The sequence below is a fragment of the Halichoerus grypus genome, chromosome 14, assembly GCF_964656455.1.
Source record: "Halichoerus grypus chromosome 14, mHalGry1.hap1.1, whole genome shotgun sequence".
NCBI lineage: Eukaryota > Metazoa > Chordata > Mammalia > Carnivora > Phocidae > Halichoerus > Halichoerus grypus.
Window position 1 is genome coordinate 78,619,138 of NC_135725.1, and position 27,899 is coordinate 78,647,036.

Genomic DNA, 27,899 nt, shown 5'->3' on the forward strand with positions numbered 1-27,899 from the left:
GAGGTCCCTTGGGACTTTGAATATTTTTTTTCCCTGAAATAGATACATAGCAGCCCTTTAACTCTACTGTAAAAAGGCTCCCTAAATGCAGCTCTATTTTTCACACCACATAGCATTTTGCTTTATGCACATAGTCATGTAATGTAAAGGGTAATTCGGAGTTGATAAATTAGCAGCCAGGAAAAAGGTCTACAAGGAGCTTCAGTAAGCCATTTAGCATTTGGCGAGTTCTGTAGAGCTTTGGTCTCTTCCCACACCCAGAGGTAGTAAATATCCCTCTCCTGATGGTACTTGTGGAGAGTGCCTCTGCAGTTTGATACTCTGTGAAGTTGCATTCCTGTGAGCAACAGTCGTTTCATGTTCTACATTAGAACTTGGGAGGCATATTTCTTTTTATTTATTTATTTATTTATTTATTTGTCAGAGAGACAGAACACAAGCAGGGGGAGAGGCAGGCAGAGGGAGAAGCAGGCTCCCCGCCGAGCAAGGAGCCCGATGTGGGACTCGATCCCAGGACCCTGGGATCATGACCTGAGCCGAAGGCAGCCGCTTAACCGACTGAGCCACCCAGGCGTCCCCTTGGGAGGCATATTTCTGAGGCACCTTTCCATTCAATGGGGAAACTATAGCCCCAGGAGACATCATGACTTCCCAGGATACTTACCAGCTGGTTATCTCAGGTGAGCTCCTTAGGTCAAATGATGTATTTCTTTTCTTCCTTCCCCCATCCCTCTTTTCCCACTTCTTTTTCTTCATGACTTCATTGCTGGTGAAAGATTACTGATGTTAGATAAAGCTATAAAATCAAATTAAGTCAGGATTAAATAGGAAGCACGCAGTTAGATGAGTTTGCTTTCTCAGTGACTGAGCGGCTGGAGTCTAATTGTGACCCTGCATAACACCTCTTCAGGTTTAGGAACCAAGATCCCTAACCAACATTAGTTCAATGTGAATCTGCAGTATGATGTATCTAGCCAAAAAAAAAAAAAAAAATAGGGAAAAGAAATAAGAAACATCTGATATAAACATCATCTCAGATTAGAGCTGAACTAATGAAGGTGAAGGGTGGAAGGGTGTATGCATTCAGGAAAGGCTGAGTTTTATGATTTTAAAGTTTCTTCTGATGCCTAGGGTTCACTACTCTAGGATAGTTGTCTCACTAAATTTAACAGCTCCAAGCTGGTAACTTGACGAGAAATGGAAGATAAGGTGAGTTTTTTGAAAACTTGAAATTTGCATGTGTGAGCTCTGAATTCAGCATCTTTATTCTTTTGGCAGGAATTGGCTCTTCCATCAGGGCTTGCAGGGGACTAGAGCTGTCTAGAAGGAAATAGTTGCATTTGAGGCTGTGAGGGATTATTTACAAAGGAAATCCACTTGCCTTGCAGGCTCTATCCTAATGGACTCTTTATTGAGCTTATTATCTTGTTGATAACACACACAATCACTTTGCTACCAGTTTCCTCTTGTTTCAGGCCAACTTGCTCTGATCTTTATGGGAAAACATAGTGATCTAGTAGGGATACTAGACTAAATAGAAACCAACCTGCCTGTATTTCTATCTCCACCAACACATTGCTGACTATGAGCCACTTAACCTGTCTTTGCTTTTACTTTACCACCCACCAAATATAATAATATAGTAACTCCAACCTTTGGCATTTGTATAGAAATTTACAGTTTCAAATCATTTTCATATCCACTTTTTTATTGGAATCTCATAATCAACCTATGAGGAGAGCAGTGATGTGGACCTGTAAGTGATACAGACGCAGATTTTTTAAAGAAGAAACCCACAGGGTGATAAGTTAAGTGATTGCTTAAGGTTGGACTACAGTGAATGATGAAGCCTGTCCTTGAACTCATAGTTTATGATTCTTGTTAGAAGATATTTTTCACAAAGGTAAAATTATGTCTCTCATGCAAATGTAACATGAACACATTTATTGTATTTAACTCATTAATTAATAAGGAACAAATAAAATGTTACAACTGGTTCAGAGGAAAACTCAAAAGTTTCATACATTAGAGTCAGATAAGGAATGCTGAAATTTCAGATCTGCAAAACTGTTCAATATCCATAGAGTGATAATCTGTTGCATTCCATGGATATACTTTGCATTTCCATAAATAACAATTATTTGTTTTACTGCAACTTGCAGGGTTATAAAATTACTCAAAGACAATAAAAGGCAGAGATAACACTGATGGATGAGCATCTTACAAAATATTGAACATTATTTTCTTCAACTCAAAATGTGGTATTCTCATTGCACAACACTACACTCTAAAGAGCCAGTAATATCCTTTTCTTCTTCATAACTGACTCCATAACTGATCATCATCTGACGTTTGTTAGATACATATCAATATTTTAGAATTGCTAGCATTTGGTAATAGAGACAAAAATACTTAGGTAATAACGATATTGGTAATAAAAAAAACAAAAACAACTAGCATTTGTTGGGTATGTAGTATGTACCAATTGCCAGTAGCACCTATTAATCTGTTTTTGTTTTTCTTATCTCATTTAATCATTAAAGTAATCTTTTGACAGAGGGCCTACTCTAAGGAAATAGTTGTGGATATAGTAATTAACTTGCCCAAAACCATCCATAGACTATTCCATGGAATATGGTCCTAGATTTTAATTTTTTGTAACACTTAAAAGAATTAGATCATAGATAAGATACTTAACTGCCCTGTACTTGAATCTGGCAGCTAAAAATGGAATAATTATATAAAACTATAATAATATTAATGCTACAAGGGATTCAAGAACTTTAGGAGGGAAAATGTTATATCAACCTGAGGATATATCACTAAGAGTTGTGTGTAAAGTCTCACTGCAAAGAGAATGATTTTCATCAGTTTCTCTCATTAGACTCCTACTGAGAGATTGTTCTGGAGGTAAGGAGTGAGGATATAGGTCCCTGTTTAGCAGAAGGAATACTGTTTTGTTTAAATCATGGCCTTTAGAACTGGCTTGAGCTAATACTTCTGCTGAGTGATTTACAAGATTTATTTAACCTATCTGAGCCTCAGTTTTCTCATCTTAAAATGGATAAAGTATCATCACCAACCTCAGAAGACACTATAGGTTAAGTGGAATAATACAGGTCAAGCACTTTGAATTGTGCTTGGCACATGGCAGCATTCAATAAATGGAAGCATGTATTCTTTGCTATTAGAACACCTGCATTCAAATTCAACATCCTCCTTTAATGTTACCTTATATTTTAAAATAATGATTGTGTCTGAAAATAATTTTAGGTAATAGACGTTTTAGAGGGCACGCTTATAAACCTTCCAGAGCCTTATGCTCTCCTTGAGGATGCTCTTACATACCTCAAGGAAACTGCTTTTTTAGTTGAGAACATTAGACTAGCTCTCCAGTGTCCCTTTGAATTTGTGTTCATTATAAGGTAGGAGACTCATCTGCCTTCTGACATCAGAATGGGGAAAGGGATGGGGTGCTGGTTAATTGAAACTGCAGTCCAGGTAATTCTTAGCCTTGTGTTGGGATGAGCAACCTGAGACAACTATTTCCTTGATATGGAGAAGATTACTTTTAAATTGCTTAAATCCAATCTCTCACTTCCATGAAAGCCTGTCATTTATAAGGCATTATTAATTTAATGCCATTCAGCTCTTCGTGCTCTTTTGTTTCGGGTTTGTTATTGGACTGTGGGAGGGCATAGACATGGAAGGATGAAGTCCATCTCCTCTAGGGGATTTACCGTCTAGTTGGGAAGCCCTGAATTCATGAGGACACAATTCACGTTAAGTATAGAGAGTTAGCATTAGAAATCAGATCCAGAAATTACAAACGAATGGCCAGTAAACCTACTTGTCCTGTAGATATGTGTATTTAATTTGAGCTCGGATGCAACCTTTATAAGTCTAAAGAAAAAAAATCAGTACTTTCCTGAATTAAAATAAAAATAGGTCTCATAAGAAATTTAGGATTTCTGGTATCTCACTTATGGCATTAACATCCTACCCAGCAACCATCAGCCTGCCCGTGAGCATTAGTTGCCCCTTGTAAAAGGTTTAAGAAGTCTCTAGTTCACCATATCCAGCTTAAATTAGTGGTTTATCATAACTAACTGGTCGCTGTATGCATTTGATCCTGTGACCCCTGAAATAGTGACTCCTGACGAGAGTATAATGTGTCCAGGGAATGAGATTCATTTCAGGGTTCATTTCAACGGGGAACAGAGCTGGGGAAATAGCAAACTAAAATTGGAGCATCTACTGTTTCACCGACTTTATATATATTTTCTCAATTAATTCTTGCAACAACTGTCTTAAGGAGGTGGCACTATAACTTTCACAATTGAGGAAAATGAGGCTCTGTGTTTATTTAGAATTGCCTAACTGGCAGAGGGAAGATGTAATTCCAAGATAGTGGAAAGAAAATGACCCAGCAAGACTTTGTTTTTAAACTGATAGCCTTACCTTGTGGTTTATAGTAGTCAGGATAGAATAAGCAATGCTGTGGTAATAAACAAAGCCTATATATCAATGGCTCAACAAATAGTAGTGGGTCCAGCAGCGACTCAAGGCAGCTTCCTTGTAAGAAGTGACTAGTGATCCCAGCAGATTCTGTCTTGCGGCAGCAAGAGGTTTCCATAATCACTGTTGTAAGGAGAAGAGAGAACTCAAAGGTCTTGCATGTGTATTCACTGCCACAGCCTAGGCATGCCACTCTGTTCACGGTTCATTGTTCAAAATTAATGGAATGACCCTGCCAACGAACAGAGAAGCTGACAAGTCTTCCTTGTGCCCAGGAAGGAGAGGGGGCTGCATATAAATGAGTACCAGTAAAGTCCAACATGATCATCTTGGCAAGTTATACAAATTTTTCGGCTCACTTTCCTTATTGGCAAAGGAGAATGATAGCTTTCTCACAAGATTTTAGTGGTGCTTTGAGATGATGTTTATAAAGCACTGAGTACAGTGGATGACTTTGTGACCAATAAACTTACCTATTTGATTTGCTCTATCTGATCAAGACAGCATGGGATCACAGTGCTTTTCCTTTTCTTTTTCTTTTTTTTTTTTAAGATTTTATTTATTTATTTGACAGAGAGAGAGAGTACAAATGGGGAGCGGCAGGGAGAGGGAGAAACAAGCTCCCGCTGAGCAGAGAGCCCGACGTGGGGCTCAATCCCAGGACCCTGGGCTCATGACCTGAGCCGAAGGCAGATGCGTAACCGAGTGAGCCACCCAGGCGCCCCAACACAGTGCTTTTTCTGTACTGAATCGGGCAACTGAGTGGAACTCAGTTCCACTACTGATAATTATCTAGCTATGGAAAAATCTCTGAGGTTTCATCTAAAGGGTAAGAAGGTTGAACTATGTGACCTCAGGGTTCCCCTCTGCTCCCAATAGTCTATGTTACCAGTAGTTTTCTTCAGAACAACTGTAAATGCTGTCAGCCCGCGCCTAGCATGGTCCTTTGATCCAGAAGTTATTCCATTTGGAGAAATTTAGAAAAATGTTTTCCCGTGTAAGGATTCCACCTTGCAGGGTGCCCAGCATTATGCTAGATAAAGAATAAATGTTTGAGTAAATGAATGACCACCTGTATTACACAGCTCAGGCTGCCATAACAAAATACCACACAGCAGACTATTTCTGGAGGCTAGAAGTCCAAGATGGAGGTGCCGTCATGGTTGGTTTCTGGTGAGAGCTCTTTTCCTGGCTTGCAGATCACCCACCTTCTTGCTATGTCCTCACATATGGACATATGTCCTTTGTGTACATACATTACTCTTCTCGCAAGGACACCAGTCCTATTGGATTATGATTCCATCCTTACTATGTTAATTAACTTTTATTACCTCCTTACAGGTCCTATCTTCAAATACAGCCACAGAAGGGCTAAGAGCTTCAACATATGAATGGGGGAGGGGAGACACTATTCAATCCATAACCACCATAAGCCATGATAGTTGCAAATATGGCCTTAGAGTATGGGCCATAAAAAAATACCCTTTGCCCTTTTCTGAAGAATACAGTGATTTCCAATGGAAAGAGCTCTATCCTGGGGGTACTTTCTTATCAGATTCTTATCACTTCTCTTGGTTTCTTCTTATCTGTAAAATTAAGGTAGTAACTAAGCAATATATAGGTTTTATCTTTGATCCAATCCACAAGATTAATGATGAAAACAAAAGAACTGAGACCATGTCTGGGGATCAGCGAGAAAGTGTAGCATGATTAATTAGAAATGCCTTTCGTGGGCACAGAAGGGGACAAAGATGATATATACAAAGCTTGTGTATCTGAAATTTTTGGACTAGATAAACTGTAAGGAAATTCCCTAATTTAACATTTTATCATTTTATAAAGGAGCACAATTCCTCTCAGATAAAGGGGGCCTTAGACCCACAGAATCAGAAAGTAAATAGTATTTGACTGGTTTTCGAGTCAAGACCTAAAAGCAAACTGGAAATAAATAATGTGGTGCTGATATCCAAGGGGAGACCTTTTGTCAGGCTGTAGGAAACCTAGAGGTAAAGGTAAGGTTTAGGGCTTGAGGGGGGAACCTGCAGGGTGTGTTTGCCAAAAGGGGGCAGCAGAAGCCAGGCTCAGCAAAGTGGGTCAGAGGAGCTGAGCTGGACCCCACAGCTTCAGCTCTCTGCTGTCGCTGCCAGTTCCCAGGAGCGGGCACAAGGGGGAAAGCCTGATGCTTAAATGACAGGGCAGGAGTGGTTTTAGCCAAGGTGCACTCGAACCATGTGGAGAGAAAACTATGGCTTTTCATTTGCTTTTAAATTGTTCCCTCACCATCTTGAACTTGCTGACCTGGACCAGCACATTCACCCTAAGCAGGAACAGCAAATTGCATTTCTCTTGCTGACCTGGGAGGGCTGGAGTTGAGCACCTGGCTATTTTCCTGCAACCCCCTGCCAGTGTTTATTTCTGCCTCTTGGAAGAAGGCTTGCTAGGGAGGACAATTAACTCATCAGCTACTATTAGTGGGGCCTAATGACTGCCAGGTTTTTCTGGGAAAGGGCAAACCTCTCTCTGCCCTTCCCAGAAAGGACTTCCTCCTGCCAGGAGGCTGTTTAATCAGAACCACAAACAGTCGTCAATAAGAGGAAGGGAGTTTTATTAAGCAATGTCTCTCCTGGAGGGAACCCTCTGATTGCAGAGGAAGAATCCTGAGCAAAGCCTGCCTGCATCGCCCTGGGGTGCAGAGGCTGAGTTGCCCCCACAGTGTGGGAACTAGCTGCTCTCTCTGTGCTCGCCATGATGACCTCTCTGTGATGCGAATATTGATCCTGGCGCCCATCCTCATAGTGGTTCTAAATTCAGCCCACATTACATGACGATGCCTATGTACGTTTCTTTAGAATTGAGCCCCTATTTATTCTAGACACCGTATTAAACATGCCCCCTCCCCTTGCACTACTCTCTCTGTGGCTACTTCAGTAAACTTCTAACTGATTTCCCTTCTACAATTCTTACCTCTTTCAATCCATTCATCATAAGAAAGTAGCCAGAGAGATTGTTTTAAAGACAACACTCTGTCAGGTCACGATAACCAACTCTCTTAGAAATTCTCCATGGTTTCCCACTGCATTTACAACAAATTCTCCACTTCTCACCATGACCTACGATGCCCTGCTTGACCTGGAACCTGGCCACACTGCCGCCCTCCTTCATGATACTATCCCCCATGCTCGTTTTGCTTCTATTTCTAGAAAATAGAAAATGTCTTCCTTTCTCGGTGCCTTTGTATGTCTTCTTCACTTTATTTCAAGTATTATTTTCCCCTCCTCACTTGACTAAATTCTACCCATTCTTCAAATCCCGGCTTCAGTATCTCTCACTCTTCATATATGTCTTTTCTGATCTTCACAGAGGTTGTAGTAGTCAGCTGGGGCTGCTGTAACAAACCATCACAGACCAGGTGCCTTCAGCAATAGAAATTTATTTTTTCACAGTTTTGGAGTACAGAAGTTCAAGATCAAGGTGGTGTCAAGGGCTGGTTTCTCCTGAGGCTTCTCTCCTTAGCTTGTCTTCTCGTCTTCACATAGCCCCTTTTCTGTGTGATATTTCTTTTTTTTTTTTTTAAGATTTTATTTATTTATTTAATATAGAGAGACACAGCGAGAGCGGGAACACAAGCAGGGGGAGTGGGAGAGGGAGAAACAGGCTTCCCGCTGAGCAGAGAGCCTGATGCGGGGCTCGATCCCAGGACCCTGGTATCATGACCCGAGCTGAAGGCAGACGCTTAACGACTGAGGCACCCAGGCGCCCCTCTGTGTGATATTTCTTATAAGGACACTGCTTTCACTGGATTGGACCTCCCCCTTACCACCTCTTTTCACTTTACCTCTTTCAAGGCTCTGTCTCCAAATATGGTCATGCGTGGCCTTGGGGCCTTCAACCTACAAATTTTGCGGGACCCAACTGTGTGTATAACAGAGGTCTTTCCCTATCTACATTCCCCATGATAGTGTCTGTTATAGTACTCAGGTCTTCCCTTTCATTTCATAATTTTATTTTTTCTTATTTTAAAAAAAAATCATTATTTTAAAGCATATATTTAGTTGCCTATTCATTATAAATTCCACTAGATGGGAAAACTTGACTACCTTTTTTTTTTTTTTATCACTCTATCTCCAGCACCTAGAACTAGGCACACAACAAGCACTCAGATATTGATTGAATGGAAGAATAATGTGACTGTTAAATTTCAAGAAAATAAAAGAAGAAAATAAAACAAAATATCAAGGAAAAAAACTTATAATTTCACAACATTATAAAATTTGGACCTAAAAGAATGGAAGAATTTGTTTCCAAGCCATTAGAAGAGGGTTTTAATCAATAAATCATTATTTTATGAGCATCTGCTCTAGTTTTTCCAATTACCCCTCCCCCCAAATTTTAGCTTCTCCGTATATTTCCTGATAAATGGTATGGTAAGTCGAATTGTGCCCCCTCCCCCAATAAAAGATATATCCAACCAGAATCAGTGAGTGTGAACTTATTTGGACACAAGGCCTTTGCAAATGTGATTAAGTTAAGGATCTTGGGATGACATTATGCTAGGCTACAATCCAATGGCAAGTGTCCTAATAAGAGAAGACGGAGGCTGACTTGAGACGTGGAGAAAACAAGCAGTGGAGAGAAAGCCACATGAGGACGGAGGCAGAGATTAGAGTGAAGGTATCTATAAAGCAAGGAATGCCAAGGTTTGCTAGTAGCCACCAAAAGCTAGGAAATAGACATGGAATGGGTTCTCCCCCAGAGCATCTAGAGAAACCAACCCTGCTGACATCTTGATTTCAGACTTCTGGCCTCTGGAACTGTGAGGGTATACATTTCTGCTATTTCAGGCCACTGAGTTTTTGGTAATTTGTTACGGCAGCCTTAGGCAACTAATACAAATGTTTCATAATCAGATGAGTGTGGGAAAGGCCTGTATAATCTCAGAGAGTCACCATCAATCTAGATCAAGATGTTAGTAGACTGGTAAATCTTACAGTGGTTTTTTAGTGTTTTGGTGGTAACCAGTATTTTTAAAGTCTGAAAATAACTGTAATTTAGAAAAGTGCACATGTCCAACACATTCATAATTTTATATACAATTTCAAGGTTGGGAATCTATCAAGCCCAGCAAGAACCTAGATTAGGAATGCTCATCTAGGGGTACCTGGGTGGCTCAGTCGGTTAAGCATCTGCCTTCAGCTCAGGTCATGATCCCAGGGTCCTAAGTTCAAGCCCGCATCGGGCTCCCCATTCAGTGGGAGTCTGCTTTTCCCTCTCCCTCTGCTTTTGCCCCTCCCCCTGCTCGTGTGCTCACTCCCTCTCTGTCTCAAATAAATAAATAAAATCTAAAAATAAAAGAATGCTTATCTAAAACCAATCTCATTCTCACCTTCAGTGATGCATGGTCTGAGTCCAGAAAGTTGAGAGGAGTTTAGATAAATAGAAAAGAGGACTGGAGACCTGGCATTGGGCAAGAGTAACAGAAATACTGAGTTATGTAAAGAGCGAATATTTGGAAGATCTTGAGTCATGTACTAAAATGCTGTGTACTTTGTCTTTTAATTACTAGGGACCCATCAAAACCTTTATCTAGAGGAACCACAACAGGTACCTAGTATGTGTCTGAATGAACGCTAACAATTACATTTTAGGGAGCTCAGTTTGGCACTATGAACAGTATATGTTATCTTTCACAACAAAATTGTAATGCATGAACGATGTGATCTAAGCCGGGACATATACCTCACTGGTATTCCCGCAGCAAAGACACCCAGGGGAGTGTATTGGGGGTATATGGAATATTATGAATTGCAGTCTTTCTGTGCAATTCCAAATATGCCATTATATATTTTCCAATTGTTTCTTCCACAGCAGTTAGTTTCTCCCACATATGCTACCACATGTAACAACCACCTAATGAACGGGCCTCTATGGAAAACATCATTAGATGTTAAAAAAAATGAAGGGGGGTAATGAGTTGGAATTGTTTGGGAAAAAGGACCAGTCTCTCTCTGACTAGTGGTCAGTTCTCCAGGGTTTCTTTCTCCTCTTTACCAGTTTAAAGTGTGACAGCTAAGAACCTCTGATAGATAGAAAAAGAGAGAGAGAGAGATAGTGCATTTGGCCCTGGAAAGCAGGTATCATGGAACATTCCAGCAGACTCTGTAGTGTGAAGGGGATAATGATCAGAAAAGGCATGAATTTGGGGGAGATAGAATCCAGGTTCTAAAGTTATTTCCTGTATAATCTTGGCCAAGGGCTTTAATATATCTGGGCCTCACTTTCTTGATCTTTAAAATGGAAAGAATACCCACCTTGCAGTGCTGCTTTGAGAGTGCTCTCTGATACAATACATACAATTCTTTTGGCATAGATTGTGCAGAAAATATTGTCTTTTTCATCTATGTAGAGGTTGGGGATACGAAGGAAAATTAGAAAAAGACACGCTAAATGCAAGTTTCTCAACGTTTGGTCTGTCCTTTATGGAGTCTGCCCTTATATGGAGTCACATATTCCTGTGCTCAGGGGACTTCTCGTCTTTTTAGTATCCACAAAGCTTCACCAATCACACATACACCGAACTGGAAGCAAACAGAACAGAATTCAAAGCCCTAAAGTCACGAGTTTGTGATAAAAGTTTAAGCAAGTCATTTGCTATATCCAAGCTTTGGTTTCCTTATCTAAGGAAGGGATAGCATAGCTACCCTAGAGCATTCTTTGAGCTAAAATGTTTTAATCATATTTAAGCTCATCATGAGTCATCCCTCCTCTTCTTAGTTCTTAGAATTAAAAGTATATAGTAGTTCATAACAACTTTTTTTAAAAATGTATTTTCAGTTCTCTCTGCTCACATGTGGATTATCTTCCTAGATACTAGAGTAGTGATTGATTCCATTTTTGAACACCTACTGTGTGTTCAATGGAGCATGTGATTTAATTCTAATAGTGACTTGATAGAGGAGGTAAAATTATTATCCTTAAATTTCAAATAAGGCAACTGAGGCTTGATGACCAGAAATGGCTTTCTGAAGGTTTTATAGATAACAAATCAGAGCTGGAATTAGAGCCTAGAACCTTTTTTGTCTGATTTAGGATGCCTGCACTCTTTAGGTCTCTTTGACCCATGAGAGTGCACAGTATGCCTCATCTGTATACCCTTAAATAGGTAGATCGTGTCACCCCACAGGAGAGGGGGAAGGCACAGACATCAGTAAATAGCCAGATCCTATGATTTATCACTGTACAGTGGTGGAAATGGTTTTAAGAGTAGCTATCAAAAGACTTAGGTTTGAGTTCTGTCTCTGACCTTGAATAAGTGACTCACCTACCCTGAGTCTCTGTCAAATGAGGATAGTACCACCACACAAAGCTGTAGTATCCTTATCTGTAAAATAAGGATAATGACGGGGTCTACCTTACAGGCTTGTCCTGAAGATCATATGAGATTATTGATAAAAAATGGTGGTGGTGTCCCTGGAGAGTGGAGAATATGCAAAAGATGAGTCCCAGCTATTCTTACTTGTGATTGTGAATCATAGTCTAAAACTTCCAAACCAGTAGAGTCTTGGGGTTTATGTCTTTTGATGTGTTTCAAGGCACTGGCAGCATTTGTGTTGTCTAAAGATTTTCAACAGGGAAAGGAGGACCATCAATCTAAGCCTGAAGAAACCGAGCTTAGAGCAAGAGGCCCAAATGCTGTCATCATCAGAGATGGAGCTAACTCAGTAACATGCTGCCAGAGCAGAGGAAGTCCAGCCATGTGGGGGAGTGTGTATCGCTCAGTGGTGTTGATCATGGAGGACTGTATGGTGCATGAAACAATCGCATGGAATCAGAATACACTGGCTCAGATTTTGTTTCTGGTGTTAACCAGTTGCCTGACCTTGGGCAAGTCACTTCACCTCTTTGAGCCTTGGTCTTCTCATCAGTAAAATATAGGCATTTGTATTAATTTCTTAGAACTTTTGTAAGGCTAAATGAGTAGATAATTAATGCAGAGCATGGCATACATTCGTAATTAAAGAGTACTTATAGGGAGTAGGTTTTCATTCTTTTATTTGTATTTAAGCAACTTGTGACCCATTTTGAAAAGTCAGACAGTGGGCTCGTAGAAAAACAGAATTTTCAATTTGAGCAGCACTTTCAAGATAATGTTATCGAAGATTCCTTCATAGCTTTCATTTATTCCTGTTTGTTCATTCAATTATTTCTTCAACAAACACAAAATGCTTGTTCTGTAAAAAGTGTGGGGGAAGGGGAAACCAGAGAAGAGAGCATTTACAATCTCCTTTTCCACCTGTTTTTCATTCTTTCCCAAGAGAATAGAAATCCTTCAGATTGCAAGAGACATATAGGGCCATATTTATAGCCTGACAGAATTACTGTGTATTAAATTGTTACGTTTTTTTTCAGGCTTGTATCTTCTGCCCTACCAAATCTGTACTATCGGTGTAATCAAAAAGGACAGAGAAGGCCTTGGCAAGGTTCAGACAGGCAGGTTGTGCCTACTTTTAGCAAGACCACGTGAGTGGACTGACCATAGCATAGGGTTCTATACCAGGAAGCTAGTCCTATCAATGTAAGATTTCAAGATCCAGCAATTGACTTACAGTGAGGTGGAACCCTGTGAGCTTCAACCTGGTTCTACAGAAGCCCCCTGTTGGGTTAAATATGGCATGAACGCTTGCTCTAAAAAAAAAAAAAATACTATCTTATTTGATTTTTGTCTTTCTGTGTATAACTCTCTTGGAACCAAAACTAATTGGTAACAAAGAGTCAAGTATTTCTGTATCCTCTAATCCAGTGATTCTCAATTGGGGGAAGGGTGGCATTTGACATGTTATGACATTTTGGTTATCACAACTGAAGGGGGAGGGGTGCTACAGGCATCTAGTAGAGACCGGGGATCTTGCTAAACTGTGTATGGTGCATAGGACAGGCCCCCCAAACAGAGAATCATATAGCTCAAAATGACAATAATGCTATTAACTAACATTGAAATCTTACTAACAGGTACTATGGGCCCTACTTAGCAGGTATTTATAGTTTAGACCAGTCTAGATTCTCAGAGTGTTGTCTCCAAAACAACAGCCTTGGCATCCACAGGAAACTCATTAGAAGTGCAAATTCTCAGTCCCCATACCAGACCTGCTGAATCAGAAACTAGGAGATAGCCCAGAAATCCGTGTTTTAAGAAACCTTCCATGTAAATCTGATGCTTACTTAAAGGTAAGAACCGCTGATTTAGGCTCTGTAAGAGATGTGGAAACACACACACATAATTGCTTCAAAACTGGGTGAGATAAGCACCCAGTAAGAAATGTAGAGAAACAGGAGTCATTGATGTTTTAACGAGAGGGTGGCTTTTGAGCAGAGTTTTGGAAATGGATAATGTGTTACCTAGTTGTAATGAGATGATGAAAAAAATAGCATAAACAGAGACAAGAGCTGGTAGACTACAGGTGATTCTTAAGGAATGGTAAGTCTAAGGAATGCATATATCAAGAGGAGTACTGACAGTGCAATAGGAAACACTGGGGTCAGACAGGTTATGCATTTAAGTAGTTTTGAGTAACTAACTTAACTGATCCAAGTTAGTTTTAGGACTACCAATTTAACAGTAAAAATAGTACTCTTATAAAAGTCAAGAAAGTGATAATAGTGGTCAACAGAAATGGTGTGCAATAGGAAATAAATATGAAGGTAAAACTTTTATGGAATATAATATAATATAATATAATATAATATAATAATAATATAATAATATAATAATGTCCAATATTTCTTTTCAAATTTTTGAATCAACCACTATATCAGGATTTCCATAATTGGGGAAAGAGACAATTTTACTCAAGAATTCAAGACACACATGCACATGATCACATGGACACACTCATACAACTATAGGAGAAAACAGAACCAACTTTCACAGACCAAAGAGCGCCAAAGGGGGATCTCAAGCATCAGTGCTCTTAAGGAGTCAGAACTCAGTCTCAAAGCAATAGTATGTAGCCATAAATCCAAGAATCAGGAAGAAGAAAGCAAGGATAAGCAGACCAATGTAAATGAGAATCTAGCAACCGGCCCTGTGGATTAGATGCCTGCATCAATGTGCAGGATAGGTGCTTGACCTAATCCCACTACTTCCCATTTAAAATCCATAATCTACTACTGAGAGATCAATCATTGGTTCAAATTTCTCCTATGGCATAGAGAAGAGAATTCCATTTTTATGAGAGTTGAATCGTAAGAATTATTTTTACATCCAACTAAAATCTCCTAGCTAAGTTGTCTGAGTGTATTCTATATCTGCCATCTGGATCTATATGGAACAAGCTTCTTTTCCTGTGTACCAGCCTTTGATTATTTAAGGTTGTCTTTCAAGTTCCCTTGATTTTTCTACACCAACAGAATATCTAACTTCTTTAAATATTCCTCATATTTCAAAATATTTTATAGTCCTTATCACTTGGGTTGCTTTCCTTTGGATGTGCTTCAATTCAATTAGGTGACTCTAAAATCAGGCTCCCAGAACTGAACCCAATATCCCAGATAAAATCTTGCCAGTATGGAAAGTGCTGCAATTATAGGCCCTATTATCCTGATACTATATTTCTATTAATGAGCCCAGGCCAGATATTTGGATAGTGACCAGGGTGATCTTTATTACTCAAACCAGGGTAGCATTTCCTCAAAGGCAATTGAAAATCTTCAGAAATGTTGGAGACCTTTCCTGAGGCTGCACAATTATATTTTTTAAATGCTTTCAATTTCTCATGACAAGTCTGGAGTGTCTAAAGATGGCAAAGTGAAGGAGATAAATAGATTATTGATCAGACAGGCATGTAATTCCTTAGCGAATTGGATTTAGTTTCTTCATTGAGATCAGGTCAATGCCATAAATCTCATAGAAAATCAATGCAACAGAGAGTGCTATGAGCTGGGCTTCAAGACATTTCTCTGGCTGCTTCAGGACAGGGAGGTTGGCACCTGCTCCAAAAATAGAGAAGGTAAAGGACTAGGAAATGTTTATATGAGGGGTTCAAATACTGGATATGTGAGTGTAGTGCCTGAATGGAGTCAAGAGATTTGAGAACTCTTGACTTGGCCACTGTTCTATATGTGACCTTGAGCAAACGACTCCCCTTTGATCATCCTGTATGTTACAGTGACAAAGTTAGACTGTACAAACAGTTCTCTATACCTTTTCTCCTCATCTTTGTGGGGAAGAGCCAGGCAACTACTAGAAAAATTCCAAAATGTGGTCACTCAACACAATGAAAATTTTGTTCTCACTCGCACAAATATTCACATGTAGTTTCTGCATCAGGTAGCTCAACTCCAAGCAGGTCCTCAACCACTCAGGTGTCCCAGCTTTTCACATCTTGCAACTCTGCTGTTGCATAGAACCTTGTCATATATTGCTTCCAACCTGCCTTCACTAGCAGATACCTACAGAAGGTAAGATAAAAATAGGGCATGAGAGGGTGGGTAGGAACAATTGTGAAGCCCTTTGAAAATGTATCCTGGCTTTTGCAGTGAGCCCATCTATCTCCATATTCATAAAGAATCAGAAAACATTAGAAAGATGATATTGGCATATAAACAATTTCAGTTGTCTTGCCTGAAACTCCAACCCAGTCTCCAATGAAACCTATTCAAAAGCCCGATAAAATTGGACCACCAGAAGGAAAGTCGAAATTTAGAGAGAAAAATGGTAGTGAGGGTGTTTGAACAGATGCACTGCAGATAATTGCATTTTAAAATTGTCTTTTTGGTAATTCCTTGTTGAGATGCTCCATTTGTTTTGCCATATTTATCCACTTTATTTATTTTGCATGGGGAAAAAAAATGCATAACTGTTTAAGGACTTTGGGAAAAGTTATAATTCTGAGCCTGACGTAGTCACAAAAGGCATTGCGAAAGGACACAAAGTAAATTGAACTTGAGACTATGAGAAAGTGAGAAGAAAATAGAGGATCAAGGTAGAGAAGGATGGAGATGGGTTGAGTAACATCCAACTTGGTGACTACATAACTTCTCAAGATATCATGAACTGTATTGTTTAGGATCTATACTATTTACAACAACACGACTCACTTTTAAAAGCATACACCAGCATTCCAGTGGATTAACACAATACAAGTTTATTTCTTACATAATTATCATAAACTTGTTGTAAAGCAACACACATTTATTATCTTATAGTTCTGGAAGTCAGAGTTCTAAAATGAGTCAACAGGGCTGCATTCCTTCTGGGGTCTCTAGGGGAGAATGTGTTTCCTTGACTTTGCTAGTTTCTAGATGCTGTCTGTGTTCCTTGGCTCATGAACCTCCATCACTCAATCCAGGCTGTTTCTTTTGTCATATCTTCTTATACTCCAACCTTCCTCCCTTCTATAAGGACCCTTGTGATTATAGTGGACTCACTAAGATAATCCAGGATCATCTTTCCATCTCAGGACCCTCAATCTAATCACATCTGTGAAGTCCCTTTGCCATGGAAGATAACATATTTGCAGGCTCCAGGGATTAGGATATCCATGTCTTTGAGGAAAGAGGAAAGAAGGGCCATTATTGATCCTACCACAGGGGTTATGGCTAAAGAAGGATTTGCCCGCCTCAGTAGAAGGTTTCTCAGGCAGCCCTGGGTATCAACATCCAGCAAATGGAGAAGAAGTGAACTGATGGCACATGGAAGGATTCTAGGCCACTGAACTGACAGAAAACACACAATGTGCACACTAACTCTTATGTCATGCTTTTCTTTCCGGGTATCCAGAATCCTCCAAGCAACATGCTTTGCACACAGACTTAGGAAAGAGACAGATGGTGGTGTTGCCTAAGAAAAGAGCACGGAGAGGGGAGGGTGAGAATGCAGAATGGAGGAGAAGAGCTGTAGGCAATATGAGTCATAACAAGGGGAAAATGTGCTTGGTCTTAAGATTTTATTCCCCCCATATTTTCAGGGGTGGCTTAGATTACCTTCCAGTGGCACCAGCAGGCTTTCACTGCTTGTGGCCTCCCCAAAATAGATCCTGAGTACCCTGGAGCCCATCTGCAGTGAGAATTCGTTAGTGACACATGACAGCTATTCCTTGAAATGTGCTCAGTGATTCACACAGCTCACAGCGGCTGTGCAGTGGGGATTATTGGCCTGAAAATGACTTTCTTCCCTCCCTTCAACCCCCATCATCAGCTTGAAAAATTACCTTGGGACACATTTTTTATATTCTCTTCTCTGGAAGCATTATTTCAGTTGTACCTCTGATGCCCAAAGCCTTGTACCTCCCTGGAGAGGAGCTGTGGCTCCTGGAACTGGCTGAACATACCACAGAGATCCGGGAAACCCCCAAAGTCTGCTGAGCATGTAGTCTTCCAAGACCATCTAGTATATATGTGCTTTATCATCTCTATATGACTGACTTGTTTTTCCCTCCCAGGAGTGCTTTATTATACTTTCTACCACCATTTAAACAGATTTGATGTCCATAATTTGCTTATTTGGAAATAGATACAGATAGATCAGGTATGTCTAATTCCCCTTCAATGAATGGATGATTTAAATTCTTTCCTTCCCCATCCCTTCAACCAGTGTTTCCAAACTGCTTTGATAAGAAGAACCACCAAGATGTGCTTCTCACTGACTAGATGACCAGGTCTCTCTTACAAAAATTATGACTCACTAGGTCAAAGTCAGGAGTTTTTTCTAACTAACAATACTTAAGTTTATTCTAATATTCAGTCAACTTTTGCAAGCAATACAAACACATTCTAAAATGCAGGATGGGGTGCCTGGGTGGCTCCATCAGTTAAGCATCTGCCTTTGGCTCAGGTCATGATCCCAGGGTCCTGGGATCAAGTTCCACATTGGGCTCTCTGCTCAGTGGGGAGTCTGCTTCTCCCTCTCTCTCTACCTCTCCCTGCTGCTCCCCCTGCTTGTGTTCTCTCTCTCTCTCTGTCAAATAAATAAAGTCTTAAAAAAATAAAATGCAGGATGGATTTTTGTGCCAAGCATCTGGATTTAAATCCAAGGTCTAAAATTTACCGGTTAGATGAGATGGGCCAATTGCTTCAGATTTATGTAGCTTCGTTGATATATATGTAACTCTACCCAAGTCCAGTTCTTCGGTTATACCTCTTCTTTACTGGAGAAAGCATTTGCACAAAAGACAATGGCAATATATGGTACTTTGTACTGAATTTTATTCTACTGGGGGTGCTTTAAATTTTTAAAAGGAAAAAAAAGATTCATGTTGTCTGAAGCAGTCAGGAGTTTGCATGACAGAGTAGAGGAACATAAAAATTGATCTAGGGAAAGACATAAACTCTGAGTAGGCAGAACCTTTCAAGTTAGGTCAGAAAGGCATTCCTCCAGCTAAACTTTCAAGTATTCTTAGATCTTCCAGCCATTGTTGATCTTCAGTCTGTGGCCATGCTCCCCTGGGAGTGGCTGTGTGGGCTGCTGGAGCACAGTGGGAGGTTGAGTATGGACAGTGTTCTTTTGAATTGAAATGAAGGTGTTATTTAATCATATTTCAGTCCTCATCCTCTGAATTCCCTCTGTTTCCAATCTCCACCATCCCCAAGAATCACCTTTCAAACTCCTAGTCTGGCCACCAACAATTTTATCCCCCAGTTCATACACATCCCCATCACTGATCATCACTGGCACTTTCTAAAACACCTACTCTGTTGCAATTTTATGCTTTTGGATAATAGCTATAATAGCAAAAACTTATATGGTATCAAGTATGTTCTGGACATTTTTCATATATTAACCCATTCAGTCTTCACAACAAATACTATTATTAACTCCATTTTATAAATAAGAAAACTAAGGCACAGAAAGTTATGGAGCCAAGAATCCTTACACTTTACAACAGTAATCCTAAGGACATTTAATTAATGTGACGATGGGTAATGCCCCCCCACCCCGGGATTGCAAAGATACATACATTTTAAAAGAAGAATTGATTGATATAAAGTAGGGATAAAAGTAAGGTTAACCTAAATAATCAGATAATGATTTCTTAACCATGCCTTTTGGAGAGGAGGATCTTCCTGTTTAAACAATGGCTTGGGAATTGCCATGCCTTTTGGAGAGGAGGATCTTCCTATTTAAACAATGGCTTGGGAATTTCCGATCCTATTTGGCAAAGGGATCTAACCACCATATACCTCTAGAATTATCCTTACACATGAGCCCAGAGCTGCCTTACAGATCATCTAGCTTCCCCTCCATTTACAGATCAGGCAACTGCCTCCTACACAGAGAATGTGGCTTGCTAGGATCACATAGCTGAAAGCATGCAGGGCTCCTGACACCCAATCCACCCCACACCCAGGTGATAATGAGTCACTACCATTTCAGTTATTTTCCATCCACAAAGCTCTGGGCAAAAAAAGGATTAGAATTTGCTGAAAGTGCAGAAGCTTTCATCCCACATATACAGTCCTCATTTCCCTAAAGCTTTTCTTCCATGAGCAAAGACATAGCAAGGAAGACATTGCAAAGGCAGAGATCTGAGACATGTGTCTGGTAAACAAACAAGAAAATACAGGTCAAAAAGTGATTACTGGTGAAAAATTAAAACTTGCTTTTCTTTTCTTTCTTGATTCCCCTGTACATTGCCTTCCTACAAACAGCAAAAGTTCTAAAAGCTCAGCAAGGCACTGCTATCAGAGCTAAGACATTAGTTTTTGAAAAAAACATTGCCTTACTGTAAGACCAGATGATGAAATACAACATAAAAGGAAAATTGCCATATATATATATATATATAAATATATATATATATATATATATATATATATACACATATATATATCTCACGTTCACATGTCTTTCTATTTGGAACAAAAAATTGGAAACAAGGACAATTGTAGCAGAAAGGTTGAATTGAACAAAAGTTCTGGGACCAATCACAGGGCACATTTGAGATTGCATTTCCAGCCAAGACTTGAGACCATTAAACCAACTATACAATATTTCATTAATTTTATCTTAGACCTCAATTGGGAGAACAATGTAGATAGATAGAGGTATGGTTTTGGAGGCTTAAAAGGACCTCAATACTATTTTAATTTTTAAGAAATCTTATTTACCTTTTTTTCATTTCTTACTCTCAGCTGTGCTCATTGACTCTATTAGGTTTCATACTAGAGTCTCAGTAGAATAATAGTTAATATGGCATGGGTCTTGTTCAGAATTCTACTTCCAGTATCCATCATGATTCTTGACACATGAGATTTGATTAACAAATGTTATATGGGATTGATTAATATTAAATTGAATTAATTTATGTTAAATTGAGAAATGACTCTTAAATCTGTATTCTCTATCTTCATCATCATTAACTTTGATAGAACTCATGATTATCTCTTAACTTCCTTTATCACTTCCAAAAATGAAATCCTCCCAGTGCATTGTTTAAATCAACTAAATCTCACCCCCCCCACCCCCAAAAAAATTCCTCCCACTGGCTACTACTGCTTACAGGTTAATGTCTAAGTGACCTAGTATGACCATTAAGGACCTTTAAAGTCTTTGTTTCATCTCCATTTATTGACTCATTGATCATTACTCCTCCCCCTCAGTTTTTATTTATTTATTTATTTATTTATTTATTTATTTATTTATTATTTATTTATTTATTTATTTATTTGAAAGAGAGAATGAGATAGAGAGAGCATGAGAGAGGGGAGGGTCAGAGGGAGAAGCAGACTCCCTGCTGAGCAGGGAGCCCTATGCGATGCGGGACTCGATCCCGGGACTCCAGGATCATGACCTGAGCCGAAGGCAGTCACTTAACCAACTGAGCCACCCAGGCGCCCCCCCCTCAGTTTTTATTTAATGTTATAGCCACATTCAATTACTATTTCCCCCTCAACATGCTATTTTTTTTCATGCCGATACATGCTACCTATGCTGTGTACTTTCCTACATGTGCTACATATTATTATACATGTCTTGTGTTTGATACTTCCTCCCTGGAATATTTTCCAAATCTACAACTTTTAAATCCCCATTCCTTCTTTAAGATCTAGTTCAAACATTACTTTAAATCTTGAATATTTTCCATCTTTCCCAAAGGAAACTAATTTCTGTCTGTTCTGTGGTTTCATAGCACTTTCCACTAACTCTTGTTGTAGCATTTTTATATTTCATTTTTATTTTTTTAAAGAAAGCACTCAATCTGTCCTGCCGGACTTTGAATTTCAGGAGAGAATCATGTATCTTAATCATCTTTACCCCCCCCCACACTCAATATTTATCACAGGTTGTGATACATAGGTATTTAAATATTCTCCTAATTCCTAAAAGGTATATTTAAAGCCAGTGGTTACAAACTCAGAATCTTCTAGGAACCACATAAGCAACATAAATCATTACCTAGGCTGACTGGAGATTTTGACAGACAAGCAGGTGCACACCCTCCCCTCCCCAAAGGGCACAGGTATATTCTTATCCACATGATTGTTTTCACATGGGAAAGTGGGCCCAGTATTGCCAGTCTTCAAGAAAACCCAACAATTCAGGTTTTTACTTGAAACATCTCAACTTTTAGAGCAGTACACAGGCCTCAGTGGTCAGGATTCAGCTAGTGGACAACCAATTTGCAGTCCATGCTCTAATTTATACAAAATTGATTTTTGTCTGCCATGTTATTCATGTAGTCAAGGAATGGAACTTTTGAAATATGCTTCAGATGCTTTAATTATTGGAATCCTCTCTTATGGCTATCTGTATTCTATTTTGTAGCAGTACACATCCTGGTGCTATGTACATGAGAAATTTTGTTTTCAATATCCTTTTTTTGAGTTCCTTTCCCCTTCCACACCCTCTCATGTCATTTCTCAGCTTATTCTTACCACTCCCTCAGCCCCCTGAAGGAAACTTGCCTTTATTTATCCTTCTTTTCAGTAAAACAGGAATAATAAGATAATTGCATAAGGCTGTCATAAGGCATAAACAAAGACGCAAAATATCCCAAAGTGTAATGGTTTATATTATTATTTCAGTAGGTATTAATTCCCTTTTTTCTTGCCTCCCTCGTTTTTCATTTCTCTCTCCCATTCCAAATAAATATTATCTTCCTGGGCCTCACTCCATCAAGACTCTGAAAGGGGTAAAACACAGTGTAATTATTCAATTACCAATAAAACAATTTTAGAATGTAGGTTGCTCAATTACTTACCTTCTTTCAATCGTGCATTTGAACCTAGTAAAGACTATCCATGCCTTGACTTGTTACTGATATGTCAGGCATGTGATAACCTTGTGTAGAGGAGATTGTCGGCATCAAGGCAATGGTTAAATGAACATTGTTATTACCTCGTAGTTCATTTCTTCACCAATGTTCATCCCTTCCCTCATCCAACTTCAAGTACACATTTGATTGAATTATTTCATTCATTTATTCATATGCTAATGAATCATTCTCTTCTCTATCTCTCAATAAAATGAAAAAGCAACCTACAGAATTGGAGAAAACATTAGCAAACCATACATGTGATAAATGATTAATATGCAAACTAAGGAACTTGCATAACTCAATAGCAATAATAATGATAATGATAATAACCTGATTTAAAAATCTGCAAAGGACCTGAAGAGGCATTTTTCCAAAGAAGATATTCAAATGGCCAGTGGGAATATGAAAAGGTGCTCAGCATCACTCACCATCAGGGAAATGCAAATCAAAACCACAATGAGATATCACCTCACACCTATTAGAATGGGCTATTACCGAAAAGACAGAGATAAGTGCTGGTGAAGATATGGAGGAAAGGGAACCCTTGTATAATGGGTTCAATGTTGGTAGGAAGATAAATTGGTACAACCACTGTGAAAAACAGTATGGAGGTTCCTCAAAAAATTATAAAAACAAAACCCAAAAAACTACCATATGATCCAGCAATTCCACTTCTGGGTATATACCTGAAGGAAATGAAATCACTATCTTGAAGACATATCTGTGACCCCATGTTCATCATTGCATTATTTACCATAGTCAAGACATGGAAAAACCTAAGTGTCCATTGATGGATAAAGAGATAAAATGTGTGTGCATGCATTCAGCCATAAAAACAAAGAAAATCTTGCAATTTGCAACAGCATGGATGGATCTCGAGTCCTTAAGTCAGATACAGAAACATAAATACTGTGTGATCTTACTTATATTTGGAAGCTAAAACAAATAAACTCATGGAAACAGCAGGTTGGTGGTTGCCAGGGGTGGGAGGATTTGGGGACATGTTGTTCAAAGGGTACAAACTTCCCCTTAGAAGATGAATAAATTCTGGGGATATAATGTACAACCTGGTGACCATAGTTAACAACACTGTATTGTATATTGGAAAGTTACCAAGACCTTAAAAGTTCTCGCCACACACACATACACACAAAATTGTAAGTATTTGAGGGTGACATATGTGCTAACTTACCTTATTGTGGTAATCATTTTGCAATTATATACACATATCAAATCATTACATTATACAACTAAACTTTCACAATGCTATGTGTCAATTAAATCTCAATAAAGCTAGAAAAGAAAAAAATAAAGTCAACTAACTCTCATAGGAAAAAATTATACTTATGTTAAAACAGAAGTGGTTGAAGTGGAATTCTCCTTTCTCTTGATCAAACTTTCTTGAATACATTTTGATAATAATTAAGACAGGTAATTGCATTTCCAGCAATGAATGACAACACAAGGATGAAAAGCTGTATACGGCAATCAAAGAGTAAAAAATCTGATAAAAAAAAACTGTTTCTAGGGCACTGTGAAGAGAAATACAGAAAATCAGACCTATAAACACAAATTCACTAATATTTACTTCAGCTGCAAGAATCAAGATGCACGTGTTAATTGGATGTTCATACAAAATGAGATGTACCCACACATTTGCTGGGTTAACATGGGAGCACACTCTGGAAAAACAAAACAAAACAGGGGCTATGCCATCTTTATTGAACCAGCTTTGTCAAATTCAAAAAAAAAATGTAGTGCCTGATGATTAGCTTATGTGCTGTTTTTGTTAGTCATGTGAGACATGATCCACAAATGTGGCAAATAATTTCACATTAACTGCTTCATCCATCCATCCATCCATTCATTCATTCATTCAGTCAAGTGTAGCAATGGTCAGGCAAAAAGGAGAAGCGAGGTTATTCCAAGAGGTAAAATATGACAAGATTCAGAGAAAGAATCATTCACAGTATGTTTTAAACTTGTCACAAAGACCACATTGCCAAGATCTTGGTACCACTCTGAGAGTCGACTTACTTCTCCTCCCCATCGTCTTTCTTTCTCTTACCTGTTTGGAAGGGAGAAACTTTTCCACAAGCTCTTAAGATGATGCTCTAGATACATGTGTATTCCAACCCCCACCACACGGAAAGTCTTCAGAATCACAAACACTTTGCAGCAGGGAAGGCTGTCACAGAGGAAGCAAGTGGCTAAAGCCCTGTCCTGTTCCCTGAGAGTGCTATTATAAAATGTATTAGGATCTGAATATCTTATCTATCCTCTATTTACATATATCATAGAATGTTATGAGGCCTTAAACAAGCCACACGCTGTGGCAAGGTCTTAGTTTCTAAAATTTGCAAAATGCATTTTAGAACATGTGGTGTGGGAGTATGACTTTGGAGCTTTATGTCATGAACCCATGTACATGCAAATAAATACTTACTTTCTTATTCTGTAGAAGAAGCTGATAAAAAACAAAAAAACTTAAAAAACCATCATACCCTGCCATGATGTCTTCCTTTCCTCTTCTCTTCCAGAACATGCTTCTAAACTTGTTTAGTTCTTCTGCTTCCTAAGGATTGCTCTCAGAATAAGTAAATACACCTATGACTCAAAGAGACAGACTAGCTACCAGGCTCTTGGGGAATTGCGATAGAAATGCACACTCAGGACAGGAGGCATTTGAATTTTAAAACCTCCCTTCCTTCCACCCCCTTCCTTCTGTGCTCTCAGCTGCCTGGGTGAGGGCCACAGAGGGATTCAGCTCCAGACTTGAGTTTGTCTCTGTCCTGACAACTTTTCAGTTTAATAATTTAAACTCTTTCCATTCTCCCAAAGCACATGAACCAGCATTATTATGATTTTCTTTATTTTCTTTACTCTGCCTTTAAACCGTTACTACTATAAGCTTTGATATCATATCAGTGTCTAATGATATTGGGAGTTTTTTGGTGTTTTTTGTTTTTTTTTCAATTCTTGGCATCATCGTTCTTTAGAATAATGAGGAGTGAACAGGACCATGTGCTTTTCTCATGTAATGAATCCATATTAACTAAAAGGAACGCTAGTCAATTTGGAGGGAGGTAAGGATGCATTCTAATCCATGGGGTCCGGGAACATCCTCTGAAACCTTGGAGAAATGACTAAACTGGTTCATATTTGCTGAGTCCCAAGTGATTAAAGACTGATATTCTCTCTGAGAAAGCCCAAACAGAAGACATAATCTCATATAACATATAAAAAACTAAAGAACAAGGGAAAATGCGTTCTTAAATGGGCTACAAAAGCTTAAATCATGTGAGTAAAAATCTTATTTTACTCAAATTACTTAAGTAAAACTTAAGGATCTACTTTTTAAGGCTGATACCTACAAAGACATCTCTGGGATAATTATCCATTTCTATTTCACACTGACAGGTACAGACCCAGCCCAACGATCAATAGGTATCAGTAGATATCAATGATCTGTTTGCTCACATTATTATACAAGTAAAGGAAAATTAGGCTTTAGGGCAACTCTCTGGTTTCAATGAGGCTGTGAGGGAAGCCAAACCAAGAATGTGGCCTGGTGTGGGGCTAAGCTAGGCTTTTTTAGAAAGGTGAAAAGCAATGACATATGTATCATGTGATGGCTGACAGGAGCCCATAAGGATGAACAGCTTAGTAAGGCAGAATGGGTAGTAAAGGAAAGGCTTTCTCTCTACACCACTGTATTTTTTCTTATTTGTAAGTATTATCTGCCCTAGATTCCAAGTCAAAAACCTTGCAGATTTTTCCCACTCCTTCATCTGCCCATATCCAATCAACCACTAAATTCAGTTCCATCATCTTCATTCAGCCTATATGCCCCATACCTCATCTCTTCTCCACTATCATGTCTACACTGAAGGCCATTAACTCATGCCCTCCCCTTATTATGAAGAGACTCCTTTGTGATTTTTCACTATCACTTTTGGATGAAAAGAAAAGTTAGCTTGGGAAAATTTACTTAAGAGATCAATCTGTACAGGAATACCTGGGTGGCTCAGTTGGTGAAGCGTCTGCCTTCAACTCAGGTCATGATCCCAGGGTCCTGGGATTGAGTCCCATATCAGGCTCCTTGCTTATCAGGGAGCCAGCTTCTCCCTCTGCCTGCTGCTCTTCCTGCTTGTGCTCCTTCTCTCTCTGTGACAAATAAATAAATATAATCTTTAAAAAAAGTCAATCTGTACAGTGTAAGATATAGTTTCCTAAATGTTCCTCAATGTCCTCACTTATTTTCAGATAAGTTCATGTTCACGTATCTGAAGACTTCCTGATTGCATGTGTGAAGTAGCCAGTAATTTAGAAGATCCAGAACATTTTTTTAATGTGTACAGATCAATAAGAAGGGACAAAGCACTTAGGAGGTAGTCCTTGCCTAGTTCTGGAAAGAGCATATTCATTGGAATTTCAGCTCTATCACAAACTTAAGTCCTTAGCATTCCACATAGCCGTGTATAACGTAAGGACATTACTACTTATGTTCAAGGATTACATGAAATAAAGACATGGCATATTTTCCTATATTGGATGTTCCATAAATATGGGGAGGTGTAAAATATATTGTTTATAAATCTGATTAATTTTTTGAGGGATAATGAGGACTCCTGAGGGAAAAGCAGGATGACATCCATTCTGCTGATACATTTTCTTTAGACTCCTAGCCATATTCCACCAACAGATAAATCAACCTAAATTCTTGCATAACTAACGTCACTTTTGAACTTTAATTTTTAGAGTACATACCTTAAGGTAATCCTGGAATTCCAGATTCTAACATGAATGGCTGCAGTCTTGGAACAATATCTTTAAGAAAGTGCTTCTCCCTTCCAGTTGGTTCTTCCTCTACAAACTCCATCCATCTTCATATTCGCCCTTCTGATTCCTTCATTCCACTTCTCCCCATATTACTGGGAAATACGAGTATGCTGTCTTGTTTATTCCTTATTTCAGTTCCCCTCTAGTTGATTATACTTACAGTTCCCAAACTCACCTATCAGTTTTTCAATGATTTTTATAAAATCATAGATCTTGAAAAGGGCTTCAGAGATTTTTTTTTTTCTTTTAGCTCCGTTTTACAGTTGCAGAAACAGAAGCCCAAAAAGA

General features: G+C 38.9%; 1 long non-coding RNA gene across 1 annotated transcript; it reads right to left on the reverse strand.

The window, feature by feature from the left end:
* Positions 1-750: 750 nt before the first annotated feature.
* LOC118521944 (uncharacterized) lies at positions 751-27,899 on the reverse strand. Its single transcript, XR_004910379.2, has 4 exons — positions 27,540-27,899; positions 26,788-26,936; positions 4,462-4,641; positions 751-766 (listed from the first exon to the last, which is right to left on the reverse strand). It is a non-coding gene; the product is annotated as an uncharacterized LOC118521944 (long non-coding RNA).